We start from the raw sequence: 14,493 nt of genomic DNA on the forward strand, positions 1-14,493 counted from the left end.
TCTGAAAGTTTGCCGAATAACATTGGGGTCGCACACGCATTCCAAAGTCGTGAGCGAGCTGTGAAGGCAACTTTCCACAGCGTGAATGAAATTTATATTCACCGCGTGGAGAGTTGCCTTCACAACTCGCTCACGACTTTGGTATACGTTTGCGACCCCAATGTAAATTCATCCATACATTGTTTTTCGATAGCATGCTTCTGACCTGAGATAATAGCAAATGAATGTAAATCATTGCAAATGAATGGTCGCAACCTTGAATAAAACCTTCTTTCAATTCCTTCCGATTTTGTTCCATGGATTTCTTTAGAAAATTCTCCAGAAACTCCTTCTGAAAAGTCTTTCACGGATTTCCTTTGAAAGTTCCTAAGAACCTATTCCAAAGATAGCTCCAGCATCTCCTCTAGAATTTCCTTCCGAATTTCCGTTGCAGGATGCTCTAGACATTCCTTCAAAAATTACTCAAGAAAAGCTCTTATTGGTTTCCTTAATAATCCTTCATTGTTTTTTTTTTTCAGGAATCCGTTGTAAAAATCTTTCAGGAAGTCATTCCTTCAGAAATCCTTTCAGCGATTCCTTGAGAAAATCAAAGGTTCCTTCAGAATTTTTCCAAGTATTTTTTCAGAAAATTTTCCGCAGATTCCTCCAGAAATTCTTACAAAGATTCCTTCAGAAACTCTTCCAGGAATATTTTTAGAAATTGCTCTGGAACCTCCTTCGACAACTCCTCATAAGATTAGTCCATAAATTTGTCCAAGTATTTCTAAGGAAGTCTAAGGAAATCTTCTATGACTTTCTTCCAAAGCTAATCCATAAATTCCTATAGAATTTCAGATATTTCGTCATAAATGTTCCGAGTTTCTACAAGAATTCATTGAGGTAGATTTGTATGAGCTTCTTCTGAAACTCCTCCAGGAATTACTTCAAAAATTCTTCTAGAGATTCGGGTAAAAAAAATCATCGGAAATTTCTCCAGGGATTCCTTCAGAATATTTTACAGGGTTTTCTTTATAAATTATTTCAAAGATTGATCAATACATTCTTCTTGTGATGTCTCCTGGAAAATTTTCAGATATTCCGTCAGAAGTTTGTTTAGGTAATTTTTTTAGAAAGTTCACCAGAGATCTATACAGGAATTTCTCTAGGAATTCCATCGAAAATTCCAACATGAACGTGTAGAAAAATTTCTTCACGGATTCAACCAAAAAATCTTGCAGGAATTCCTCGAAAGGCTTTTGCATTAATACTTCCAGTGATTCAGGCATAAACTCCGCCAGAGACTCCTACCAGAATTCATACAGAGGTTCATTTAGGATTTTCTCCAGATATTCCTCCACAGATTTATCTGGCATTTCCTGTAAGGAAACTCCAATAATTTCTCCACTAATTCTTTAAGAAATTTATGCAGAAACATTTTCCAGAAATTTGTATCCTTTTCTTCTAAGGATCTTTGCAGAAAACTATCTATGCGTTTCTCGAGGTGTTCAGGATTTTTTTTCAGAAACTCGTCCACAGATTTCTCCTAGATTACTTCTAGAAAATTCTTCAATAGTTTTACCAAAGGATATCCCCATTTTTTTTTATTTGCTTTGAATTCCATCAAGGGTTTCCCGAGAAGTTTCTCCAGATATTTTTTTTTTCAAGAAGTTCTTAAGATATTCCTCCTGAGATTCCTTCAGAAGTTTTCCTGGGATTTCTTCGAATACTCATCCAGAGATTCATTCAAACATTCTTCCTAAGGTTTCTTAAGAGATTCTACTGCATATTTCTTCAGAAATATCATCAGGGTCCTAGATATCCCTCCATGTATAACTCCAGAAATTGAGCCATCATTTCCTCTAAGCATAACTCCAATAATTTCTCCACTGGTTCTTTGATAAAATCATTATAAAATATTTTCCAGCAATTTCAATGGAAATTTTTTTAGAAACATTTCACAAGTTTTTTCTAGTGATCTTTCCAGAAGATTATCTATGCGTTTATCAGGGTATTCAAGTTTTTTTTTTCAGAAATTCGTCCACAGATATCTCCAAGCACACTTCTTTGAAATCCTCTAAAAAAATATTGAAGTATTTCCCCATGAGTTCCTAAATATATATTTTTTTCTAGGAATTCCACCAAGAGTTTCCCGAGAAGTTTCTCCAGGTATTTCGTCAGGAAATTCTTAAGAATATGCTTGAGTAACTTCTGGAGCGATTGCTGGAACAATTTGTGGAGGAATTCCTGAAAAAATCTTTCTAAAAAATCTGTAGAAATCGCAGACAAAGGTACTGGTGGAGTTCTTCCTTCCCTTCCCTCAATAAGTTTCTGGGCGATCCCTGAAAGATTCTTTGAAGGAATCCTTAGAAGAACTCCTGAAGATACCTCTGAAGAAATTCTCAGAAAAATTTCTAATAAAATATCGGAATAGATTTTTCAAGAAATAGTCAAGTAGGCTAGAACAGGCTCTCAGAAGTCAGAATCATCATAAAACCAAAATAAAAGGTATTAGGTTTTATGCCGATTCTCAAAATCTCTTCAAGACTACTAGGTCATCAAAAAGTAACTTGGGTTGTACACAAAAGTCCCTAAACTACACAGATAAAAATAATGAGATTTACACGTAATGTAAACTTAATTTTAGTCATGTAAACTTAGTGTTATAACGGTTTACATGATATATCATGTAAATTTGTGTTATATGTCATGTAAATAATCAGAGTCATGCTGAATTACATGACATATAATGGAAGTTTACATGATATTTTATGACTTTTACATGATATGTCATGTAAACTTCTGTGATATCCCACGCTCCAATTATGTGCATCATATGTCACAGAATTTTACACTCTTTTTTCGATCTGTGTACTACCTGGAGAAATTTCTGAAAGAGTTCCTGCAGAAGCAATAAAATTATCCTTTTTTTATTTTATGGAGAACCACAGTAGAATATAAAAATATGTTTTTGTAGAAATTATAGAAATAATATCGGAGAAAAACTGGAGAACACTCTACAAGTATTCATATAAAAATTACTGAAACAATTCCTTGAAAAATGCTCAGGAATTGATTCTAGAGTAATTTCTACAGGAATTGTTGAAAGAATCTGTGGAAAAATAATTCTGATAGAATCCCTGAAGGAAGTTCCAAATAAATCCAAAGCAACGCCTGGAAGAATTTCCTGTAGAACCTCTTGACAATTTTCTAGCGAAATCATTTCTGAAAAAGTTTCTGGAAGAATTTCTAAAGGAACCTCTGGGTCATTGTAAAATAATTTCTCTTTGAATTGCATAATGTATCTTAAAGATACGAATGGAGGAATTCCTGGAGAAATTTCTAGAGGATTTTTTTGTGAAATTTCTAAAAGAGTATTCGGAGAAATTCAAAAGAAAATCTTCTGAAAATGTTTTGACAATATTTCAGGAATGTTTAAAGAAATACATACAAGAATATAAGCATGACCTCATTTTGCAATCCTTGAAAGATTTGAATAAATTTCCTATAGGAATCCGAAGGGGAATTTTAGAATAAATTTCTGAGGAAAGTTTCTTACAAACATGGTTGCTATACAACAGCTGTATAAACCACTATTAAGGTAAAGCTTGGCGCATTTCCTCATCTTTTGGTTTTTGATTTTTTTATTCAATAACGGCGCAATATTTTCAAAATCAGTTTTCTTACACATTTAGAGGAAGGATCAGGGTATCTTCGCATTTTTTTTCCTGGTGTAAAATATTTTAATTTTTTTCAAAAACCATTTTTTTAGAAATTTTATTTGAAAATGTTTTTGTTAAAATGAAAAACTTTTGCATTGGAAAAAGAAATCAGATATTCTTTCCAGATGATCCTTTGTGTACAAAACCCGATTATGAAAATATTCCTTGTTATTGAATAAAAAATCAAAAACCAAAATACTTCACTTTCGCCTTAATCTCAATTTTAAAAATGAATAAGCTATCATTGTTGATTACGATGTGGACCACTTTCAAGATGAATATTTTCAGAAATTTCTTGAAAACCTGCCAAGGAAAATTCCTGGTGAAATTTTCAGAGAAATCCATAGACAGGGATGCATTTTGAAGGGATACTAAGAGGAATCTTTAGAGGAGTCCTTGCTGAAATTATTAGAAACATTCCAGAAAATTTTAGAAAATTCTCAAAGAATGCCCAAAGGAATGGGGATTTCCTGGAAGTAGACTGTATAACTGTCCAACTTCCCTAAATAAATAAAGGAAACGACTGGAACAGGTTACTCAGGTTTCATACCCATTTTGGGAACTCGAAATCAGAGTGCCCAGCACAAAACTAAACTATTAGCACATTGTAGCTGTCAGCAAATTATCCAATCATAACCACACCGAATACGACGAAAAAACGACTCCAATAGTTTCGATTCCCACTTTTCTTCAACTTACTAGAGCATGTACTGCTCCAGTCTTCCCCATCTCGGTTGGGGTTAACCGATTTATCCAGTAGGACGCCTCTTTGGGTTTTCCCATCGAACTTTAATCGAATCAATAGCCGGTCAGTGATCGACCAATCGACAAAAATGGTCCAAATTAACCAATCGAGCTGTCGTACTTTCGGGTGCGCACAGCGGCTGCTCATCGATTACTCGTAGCGAGTGTTGATCCCCTGCGGGATGAATTTCTCCTAAGGGGGCTTGTACAAACTTTGTACGCTTTTTTAGGATGGACGAATCTGTACAACGTCCGCCATACATGAACATTAAGTCGATTTTAACATGGACATCCAAGCATCGATAGATTTGATGACCGATTTACATTCAACTATCATAACAACTAGTCGATTGTATTTTGATTTACATTCATACATGACTATTATACATTTATAACCTCCTCTAATCTACTTTATGTGGGTAAGAACCCTGAGAAGGGAGAAGCTGCATATCCGTAGCTAAGCCTTAAGATGCCATCATCGGGAGATTCACTGATCCAAAAACTCAGATTTTACCAATCTATGAAGACAGCAGAAGCTCAAATACCTACCTAATAATGAACTGGTGTTTGTTATTGCATGTAGGAACTGACCGTGTGGCAGCAATACCTTTTCACCCATTCCGAGTGGTATGAAAGTGGGGGAGTTGAATACTATCCCTCTCTCCTCAGGGCAAACAGGTTGTTTTGAAGAGGCACCTCTTCCCCTCTTCTATACAATTTCGCACAATTAGGAACCGTTATTGGGGCGTCCAGTTCCATAGACCATAGAGAGTGAGTCGAAGAATATTGGTTCCTCTTCTCTTTCTTCGGTCAGGGATTATGCTATTGTAATTCAATTATTGCTCATTATGCTGTGTGAGTGATAACGAACATCAGCTGACTAATTTGGCGGGTTCTTAGGCCGCGCCGGAGCTGGTTTTAGGCAGCGCTACTAGCCCACAGCACAAATAGGTTCGCAAGGTGCAGTTTGATTCGTGATTTTAGAGGAGGGAAGTCTTCCTGGACAAGAGCGTTTGTTTGCGTAGGAACAATACACTTTTATCATTATAAGCTTTGCTTTCGTGTGTAGGTGAAGGAGTTTGGAAGAGTGGAAAATGAAAGAAAGAAGCTCTTTGTTTGTACTAGAGATGACCTAGTTAAGTGTGCCAACACCCTAGTTCATGTATTAAAATGAGACATTCAATTTGAGAACATTTCCAGCCCAAAACTCGAAAAAATTGACATTTTTGCCATATAATTTAAATTTTTCAGAAACCTTACCCTTCGATTTTTTTTCAATATTTGCCAAGTAGCCCAAGAAAGTCAAATACTTTTAACTATTTTGACACGAATTTTCATTTTTCATTTAACAAACGAGCCAAAAATAAAAAATCGAGAAAAAACATTTTTAGAATTTTTATATCAAAAATGGGTTTTACGTACAAGTTTCAATGAAAAGCTTTACATATTTTTTTCCTTTTATCCAACCCTGCTTGAGTAGCTCAAGTAGGGATGGATGTAAGAAAATTATGAATTGTATTTTTCATACGAATTAGTTTTTTTTTTTTATTTAAATTTGTTTGTAGATTTTTTTCACACGAAAAAAGAAACAAAAACTGTTCCTTTTGCTAGTTCAAAAATCTAAAAAAATAAAAATTTGAGTAAAAAGTTGAAAGCATGTGTCTATCATGGCCTTGCTACTTTATCGGCACTGCAGTCTTGGGGAATCAAAACGACTGTTTTAGATTTGTTCCGTCGTTTCGACTCTGTTTTGAGTCTTCTTCAGACTCGAGTCTTCTTCAGGCTCGAAACAGAGTTGAAACGTCGGGACAAATCTAAAACAGTCGTTTTGATTACCCAAGACTGCAGCACCGATAAAGTAGCTAGATCACAAATATCAGTTCAACTCTCTTAAGTATTGCTATCGTGGGTTACTTGGCAAATTATGAGGCTGAGAGTAAAAAAAAAATAAAAAAAAATCGAAAGGTAAAGTTCTATAAATTTGAAGTTATATGACATCTAACATAGATCCCCGATGAATATTACTCTCAGACTCAGAATCTCAGTTATTTTTTTTATTATTGTCATTTTGATATCCTCAACCATCCTCAACCATGTCTTCTATCATTGCAATCCAAAAAACCGTTTTTAAATTATATTTTTTGAAAAACAAAAATAGTTTTTATTTTCATACGCCCTTTGCAAAAGTTAGGTGATGCAAAACAAATAACATAAATAAACATTTTCAGACATTTGAGGTCGACCTTGACGTGATGGAAACTATCTGACATACACGATGAAAACAAATCACTTAAAGTATGTGTTATAAGCTAGGGGCGGGACAAAATATTCAAAATAAGGGGGAATAAAACTCAGCAGATACCTTGATCCTTCCTCTGAGCTTGTGGAAACCAATTTTGGAAATATTGCACACATCAAAGACCAAAAAATGAGGAATTGCATCCAGTTTCGCCTTAATAAGTTATTCCAGGTCAACTTTTATATCGGGTAGGCTATCCAATTTTGTAATATAAACTTTCCTAATTAACTGATTTACGCTGAGTTCATGTCCGGGTAGTGTGGTTAGCGGCAATATTTGTTTAAAATCTTGAATATAATCTATATAAATAAAAATGGAACGGTGTTTGTATGTCACGAATACACACTTAAAAATTCTGAAATTTGCACGAGACATAAACATCAATGAACCTAAAAATTTTCAAGACTGAATCACAAATTAGACTCAGTTTTACGCGCATCATGTAAGTCCTGGTTGGTTGCGTTAGATGTCAACAAATCCACTTCACCAGAAACGTAGAATCAGTGTCACATTCATCTGCCACCTTCCAACTCGATGAAATAGCCGAGAGGTAAGAGAAGTGGCTCACAATCAGCAGATCCTGAGTTCGAATCCAGGCATGTTAACTTTATACTTTTATATGTTTTATTTATCAGATCGGTTCTAGCGATTGCTAGACGCTAAGAAAATATAAATCCTGGGAGACGTAAATTTACATGTTTCGACCTCTAAATTTGTGTCTTTGAAGAAGCTCGTATATGTCAGGTTCAGGACACCTAAAATTACATGATTTTTTCTAGGTGTGTAGTTTCAAATATATTTAAATTCCTTTGAACAAAACTGACCTAGAGAAAAGTATATCTTGCTGATTTTGCATGATGATATTTGTCGATCTTAGAAAAATGTTAAGTTATTCCCGAAAAAGGGCAATTTATGGACCCTTTAGGTCTACCAAGATTACTTGAGCATTGCTCAAAGTTGAGAAAGTTCTTCATTATTCTCGAGTTTATTGGTGAAAATTGCTGAAGATGACCCAAACATTCTCAAAGTGTTCTGCACAAAAATACTCTCAAACTATTCTGAAAAATTTCACCAGTACTATTTGGTAGAGCTACGTGAGAGATGGAATCCTCACTTCAAAGATGTTCAGAAGTAATCTTGGGAAAATCTTAGGGAAACCGTTTGAAGACTTCCAAAAGGCATCCTTGAAAGAATTTGCATGTGAAAATTTCTGGAAGATTTGTTGGCAGGATTCCAGGAGGAATGGAGGAACACCGGAAAAAATGTTCTTAGAATTCTTGGAAAATTTCTTGGGTAAATTCCTCACGAAGTATGACTGAATTTCAAAGGGTATTCCTGATAGAAATCTGGATGGAATCCCCTCGTTGAAATAATTTTTGGTAAAGTTCAAGAAGGAATTATCTGATGAATTGAGGGACGAACCACTTAAATCGTGGTGGCGTCCCTGGGAAAATATATAATAATCCTGAAAAGAATATCGGAAGGAATTTCTGGAAGAATTCTGAGGAATCCACTTGCAACTGATTGAGAAGTGTCTAAAAGAGTTCCGGGAAAAAAATTGAATACAAGCTCTGAGAGGAACTCCTGAAAGAATATGGGAAGGAATTCCTAGAAGATTTCGAGAGAACTCTCAGAAAAACTTCAGGAGAATTCCATGGATCTTAAGAAATCAATGTGGAATTTATCAATCGAATCTCTGAAAGATTTCTGGAATGGTTTTCTGAAGAAATACTGAGAGGAACTCCTGAAAGAATATCTGAAGGAATTGCTGCAAGATTTTAAAAGAAATCTCTGAAGTTATTCCGGGAGGATTCCCTGGAAGAATTTTTAAAATCAATCCAAGTACAATTATTCAATGGAATCTTTGGAAGATTTCTGAAAAAAGCCCTGGAAATTGCTTAGAAGAACTCAGCGATGATTAAAAAAAATACCTGGAAGTATTCCAGGAGGAATTCCTGAACAAATTTCAGGAGGAATTTTGGAAAGAATTCCACAAGGAATTGTCTTAAGCCTTCCGGGACGAACCACTAGCAAAAAATCGTGGTGGAGTACCAGGGGAAAACTCCGGATGAAATCCTGAAAATAATTCCTGAAAGAGTTTTTGAAAGAACTCCTAGTGGCATTCTTGGTAGGATTCTGAGGAAACCCCTTGCAACTCATCGAGAAGTGTCTGAGAGAATTCCGGGAAGATTTTTTAAAATAAATTCTGAGAGGAACTTTTGGACGAATATTGGGAGAAATTCCTGGAATAATCTCGAAATAAATTCCGGAAGGATTCCCTGGAAAAATTGAAATACGAGTCAATGGCGAATTAATCAATGTAAACTGTGGAAGATTCCTGGAATGATATCCCTGTAGAAATACTGTGACCCCACGAGAATTGAAAAATGACATTGCTGGAAGTAACAATGCCTGAACAAATTTCAGGAGGAATCTTAGAAAGAATTCCGAAAAAAAGGCTCAAAAATAATTCTTCAAAGTATACCGGAAGGAATTCTTGGAAGATTTCCTGGAGAAATATCTGAAAGAGCTCCTGGGACAATTTTTCAGATGAATGCCAGCAGGAATACCAGGAAGCTATCCAGAAAGTAATCCAGGAATAACCCTTGACAGGTTCCTGGGAACTTCTCGAGGAGTGTCTTAAAGAATTCCGGAAGCAAATTCCAAAACAAAAATCTGGGTGGAACATCTAAAATAATTTCGGGACAAATTCCTGAAGTGAGCTTTTTTTAGTCATTTAGGAGTCTCGAGAACTCGGATATTTAGCCTATTCGGCCTCTGGTGTAATTATCTTTTAATCCCGAAAGAATTCTCTGGAAGCATTTCAGAGAGAATCCACGGAGAAACTCTCAATGAAAATTTCTGGAGAAATACTTGGAAGAACCCCGGCAGGCATTATAAAAAACTTGAAGGAATTCCAGGAAGAATTTCCAAAGAAATCTCTGGAAAAAAAACAGCTGAATGAATATAAGAATGATTTTTAGGAGTCATCCCGGGTAGAGGAAAATATCTCAATAATAGCATATTTTGATATCGAGGTAAAAAAGTGATATTGGTTTGATTGATATAAGAGATAAAATATCTAAAAACAACATCAAAAATTTACACCTGGAACATCATTATCATATCATATTTAGATCTTGTAAGATCTAACCAATAGCAGCGAGCGTTTGATCTGAAAATATCAAATTTTGCTATTGTCCAGCTGTTCCAGGAATATATTTTAGATATTATTTTCAGATCTTTTTCGGAATTGGAAATACCCCTTTAATTTACACGCGTGCCGGAACAATTTATAATTTGTATACGTAAATTCAGCATATTGATAGTTCCGTGTCAAAAATTGAGCTCAATCCATCAACGCAAACCATAGTTACAGCATCTCAAACTTGGCCATTTTCTATGGAAAACGGCGTCTGTCCGATCAATTTTGCACCACAGTGTATGATATCCATTGTTAAGGAGAGGAGGCGGAGTCTGAGGGGGATCTCAAATTTCCAAGAATGAAGAACATCATATTTGAATCGTTCCATGAGCTAGAGTGAATCCATAGAAGACCGGAACCCATCTTGAGCTAAGCGCCCCCATTTTCATCCTATTAAAAACAATTATAATAGGCACGCTTAGTTTTGTTTTTTTATATTAGTATATTTGTTTGGATCGAGCTTTCTTGATGGCAAAAAGAACGGCAACATTCGGTGCTAAAACCGTATGTTTTTGGAATAGGATGAATAAAGGGACATAAGCTGAATAAGGGTACTCATACCCTAGTATCGGTTCTCTTACTCAGCATATAGGCTTCCACTTCCACGTTTATCTTACTTAAAATTAAAGATTATAGCGCTGATTGTTTGGTTTCCTATTTTTTGCATTTATTTAGATTAATTCAGTATGAGTTTTAAACTAATAATTTCTTCTTATTTTTTCATTACAGGTACGTTTCGGATTTGGAATATATTCTTATACATTGGCGTGAGTAAGCTTAAATGTAAAACATTCTCGTATCGCCGCCCCGAATCCAGACGCGAAAGGAAATGAACCCCGCGATAAAAATCTCACACATTTCCCTCTACTACGATCATACCACACTGTGAATTAACGGGTCTGAGAGCAAGACATACATTTACAAGAACACAAAAATGGACATCCTTAGGAGCCATGCTTGGAGCGCGCGAAGCTGATAATTCCAGCATCCCTCCCAAACACATATTTCTTGCAGTGATCGGGCATGTGGTGGCCGCTATAGCTGCTACCTGCCTACCGTGAAAGATTTATTTCCACACACTCGACTGGCCTCGTCCTTATCTATACCTCATTTCATTTCATAAATTATATTTTTCGGGGAGTGAGCGTCGTATTTTTGCGCCAATCCCATTTGTTGTTCTTTGTTTCCGGGAGCATCTCCTGGGGTCGCTGGGAGCGCGTTGTTGACGACCGGGTTCTCCATCGGTTTGTCAGACTGGAAAAAGTTGGAACAGAATTTTTCGATGCCATGCATAGGGAAACGGAGTAAACAAGTTTGCCTAAATAGTTTTTTTAAATAGCTAGGAGATCTTTCCTGCTTACCAAGTGGATGTGCTAGCTAAGCGGTTCTTGATCAGACCATAATAATGATGGAATTCTATTTTTTTTAATTCTTTTTTATTTTTTTTTAATTTTTTAATTTTTTTATTTCAAAAAGCACACACTTTATACCAATTCTTTCAAAACATAAGAAGACAGGCAGGACAAAAATCTTTCCGGCTTCTTCAGCCGACGACGATATGTGCAGCATATGGACAGACATTCAAATGGTACCGGGATGACAGGCTCTTCTCGAGTCGCTTTTCGGCTCCTGCCCTGAATTGCCCGAGGAGAAAGCCAACCACGACACGAACTCAGCACCGATCCAACAACGTTGGAAAGAAAAAAAAATACTACGTCGTTGAGCCAAGAACCAATCCAATTAATGGTTAAATATGTACACATGGTAATGCCAACTGGGTGAAATCAGTTCCAATCAGGTCGCGCGCGCTCCTGAGCAGAGGCTGGGCCGGTGATCCTTCCCAGTGTAGTGCTGCTGACTGGAAAACGCGGCAGGCTCGAGGACTGCTGCTATCTATGTCTGCTATCAGCACAGAGTGAGGGCCCCGAATGCTTCCGAAGAAAAACATAACGAATATTTTATGCAAAATATGTGCATTCTGTCTCTTGGAGAAGGAGGACATCTTTGGCTGAAAGTGAAGCGATATGCTTCTGAGTATGATCCCACTTTTATGATTTTGAGCATACATATGTGTACATTGAAAGGTGTTGACATTTTGAATACATATCATGCACGCACTGATAAAGCCATATTTCATTTCTATTATAGTTTTCGGGTTCGTCTCTGTCTCATAAATGTCGGATGAAAGATACGCAAAGAGTCAGATAAAATTAGACTCTTCATCTAATTCAAACTTCTTCATTCTGTAAAGTCACGCTGAAAGTATCTGGGTTCGATTCCCGGTCGATCCAGGCACTTTTAGTAATAGACAGTCCGTAAATATCGTTGCAGTTTTCTTCGTTTTTCACATTCTCCTGTCACTGGAAGCATATCTTCCCATACTTATTTATTACATGCCTTGTTACGTTTTCGAAGAATCCGCTTTCTCATGAATCTCAAGAGGAGTCCGTGTGGTTATCTTAGAGGAATCCCAGAAAGGATCTCAGAAGCAGTCTCGGAATAAATCCCGAGAGAAATCTATGGTGCAATCCCTGAAAAAAAACTCGAACAGTTTACTGAAGAAATAAATAAAAGAAACTCCGGAGGGATCCTTGAAACAATCTCGTGGAAAAGTTATGAAATAATCCAGAATAAATCATTGAATGATTCACGGAAGAAATCTTTGAAGACTTACTTACCTTACCGATCAGGCTAAGGCCGGGGTGGCCTCTGCTGTACATAATAGCCGTCTTCATTCCACTCGGTCCATGGCTATTTGTCTCCAGTTCTGCACTCTGTGTAGGGTCCGCAGATCGTCCTCCATTTGGTCGACCCACCTAGCTCGCTGCACTCCACGTCTTCCTGTACCGGTCGGATTACTCTCGAGAACCATTTTAGACGGGTTGCTATCCGACAACCTGATGACGTGACCCGCCCACCGTAGCCTCCCGGTTTTCGCGGTATGGACGATGTTTGGTTCTCTCAGCAGCTGATGCAGCTCGTGGTTCATTCGCCTTCTCCAAATCCCGTCTTCCATTTGCACTACGTCGTAGATGGTACGCAACACCTTCCGTTCGAAAACTCCAAGGGCGCGTTGGTCCTCTGCACGTAGGGTCCATCCCAAGTAACAATATTGATTCCATTTGGTTTTATTCATTTTTATGATAGTTTTATCGGAACATTGCATATTCTAGTTGATCTTATCAAAGTTTCAGCTGAGCACAACTATTTTTCGTCAATATTTGGTTTTAAAAACACCTCCAAGAAAACTTGACGTTCAGTTCATAAAACCATAAACACAATAAGAACTGTTGAACTTATTTTCAGTTTTATAAGGCTCTTGTAGTTATCTTCAATCATCCGTTCTTGATCAAGAGCAACTGTTTGGTACATAAAAAATACAAGAAAAATCTCAAGCATCAGATTTTGATTCCCATCGTTCCATTATTGCTGAAAATCAAGACCACCTACCCGTAAACCCAACCTCGACGCGGTGCAGTGTCAAGTTCCTCCGGTTGCAGCATCCGAAATGAGGTGGGTATGGTCATCCAGGACGTCGATTCCCGTGCAATCGGGGTTCCAATCATCGATCTTCAAAATCAACAACTACTTAACTGTTGGAAGTGCTGACCGGAGGAATGAGGCACTGCACCGCATCAAGGCCGGTTATCGAAAAAGGTCTGCCTGGTTGGCAACGGTACCGGGCTGATAATTAAATTCTTCGGACGAGATTCAGAAAATCCACCACGGTGCCATAATTTTACGTTTGTTTACAATTTGGCGTACATGATTTATGACGTTCTCGGCGGAGTTTGCATAAACCTACATCAAGAACGTTATAAACCTGACTACTCTTGAGTAATACTTCTTACCCTTGCATAAGATGAAATAAATTTAAGACGTTCTTGATGGAGGCCAACCAGGCTGCATTGAGAACGTTATAAATCCTAGTATTCTTGAGTCATGCTTTTAGCTCTGGTATGAGTTGAAAGAAATTTAAGACGATCTTATAGTGATGTTGATTAAAACCATCGATGATGGACCGACCACTAGCCTAGATTTCAATGGAAGCCATGTTGAGAAAACTCACGAGCAGTGTTCGCATGACCAGGAATAGTATTTTTAAATATTTTATTAGTGCGTTATAATGGAAGCGCGTTGCAATTTTTGAAAGTATCTTGCAACATATATACGATGAATTTTGCTTGGCATTTGGCATCCTTGTTAAACCTCGGAAATATTTCCAATTTGTGTAATAAATTAATCCCGATTACAATAATGTGTCATTTGCATTGTGTTTTTAATTTCAATTTAATTCACCAAACTTTTCTGTCGACATAAAAGCTGCATCAGCAACAACACTGACAAATTTATTATCGTTTTATCGCGCACTTGAAGAATTCTACAAGGAGAGAGCAATTCGCCTTGAGGACAACTTGGGAAGTACAACAAGTTTTAAGATAAATTTAAAAATAACTCTCCAAGAGCATCTTAGGATGGGCCTCTTTGATCTTATCGCGGGTTTATGGTTGAGTTGATGTCGTTTTGCAGAGCAATTTGGTTTATGC

General features: G+C 36.9%; 1 protein-coding gene across 1 annotated transcript in view; it reads left to right on the forward strand.

Annotated features, from left to right (window-relative positions):
• The window catches only part of LOC109415442 (protein dachsous), a 376,681-nt gene that overhangs the window by 271,673 nt on the left and 90,515 nt on the right, over positions 1-14,493 (forward strand). The gene's annotated exons all lie outside the window — the stretch shown is intronic.

Source organism: Aedes albopictus, chromosome 2 (assembly GCF_035046485.1).
Source record: "Aedes albopictus strain Foshan chromosome 2, AalbF5, whole genome shotgun sequence".
NCBI lineage: Eukaryota > Metazoa > Arthropoda > Insecta > Diptera > Culicidae > Aedes > Aedes albopictus.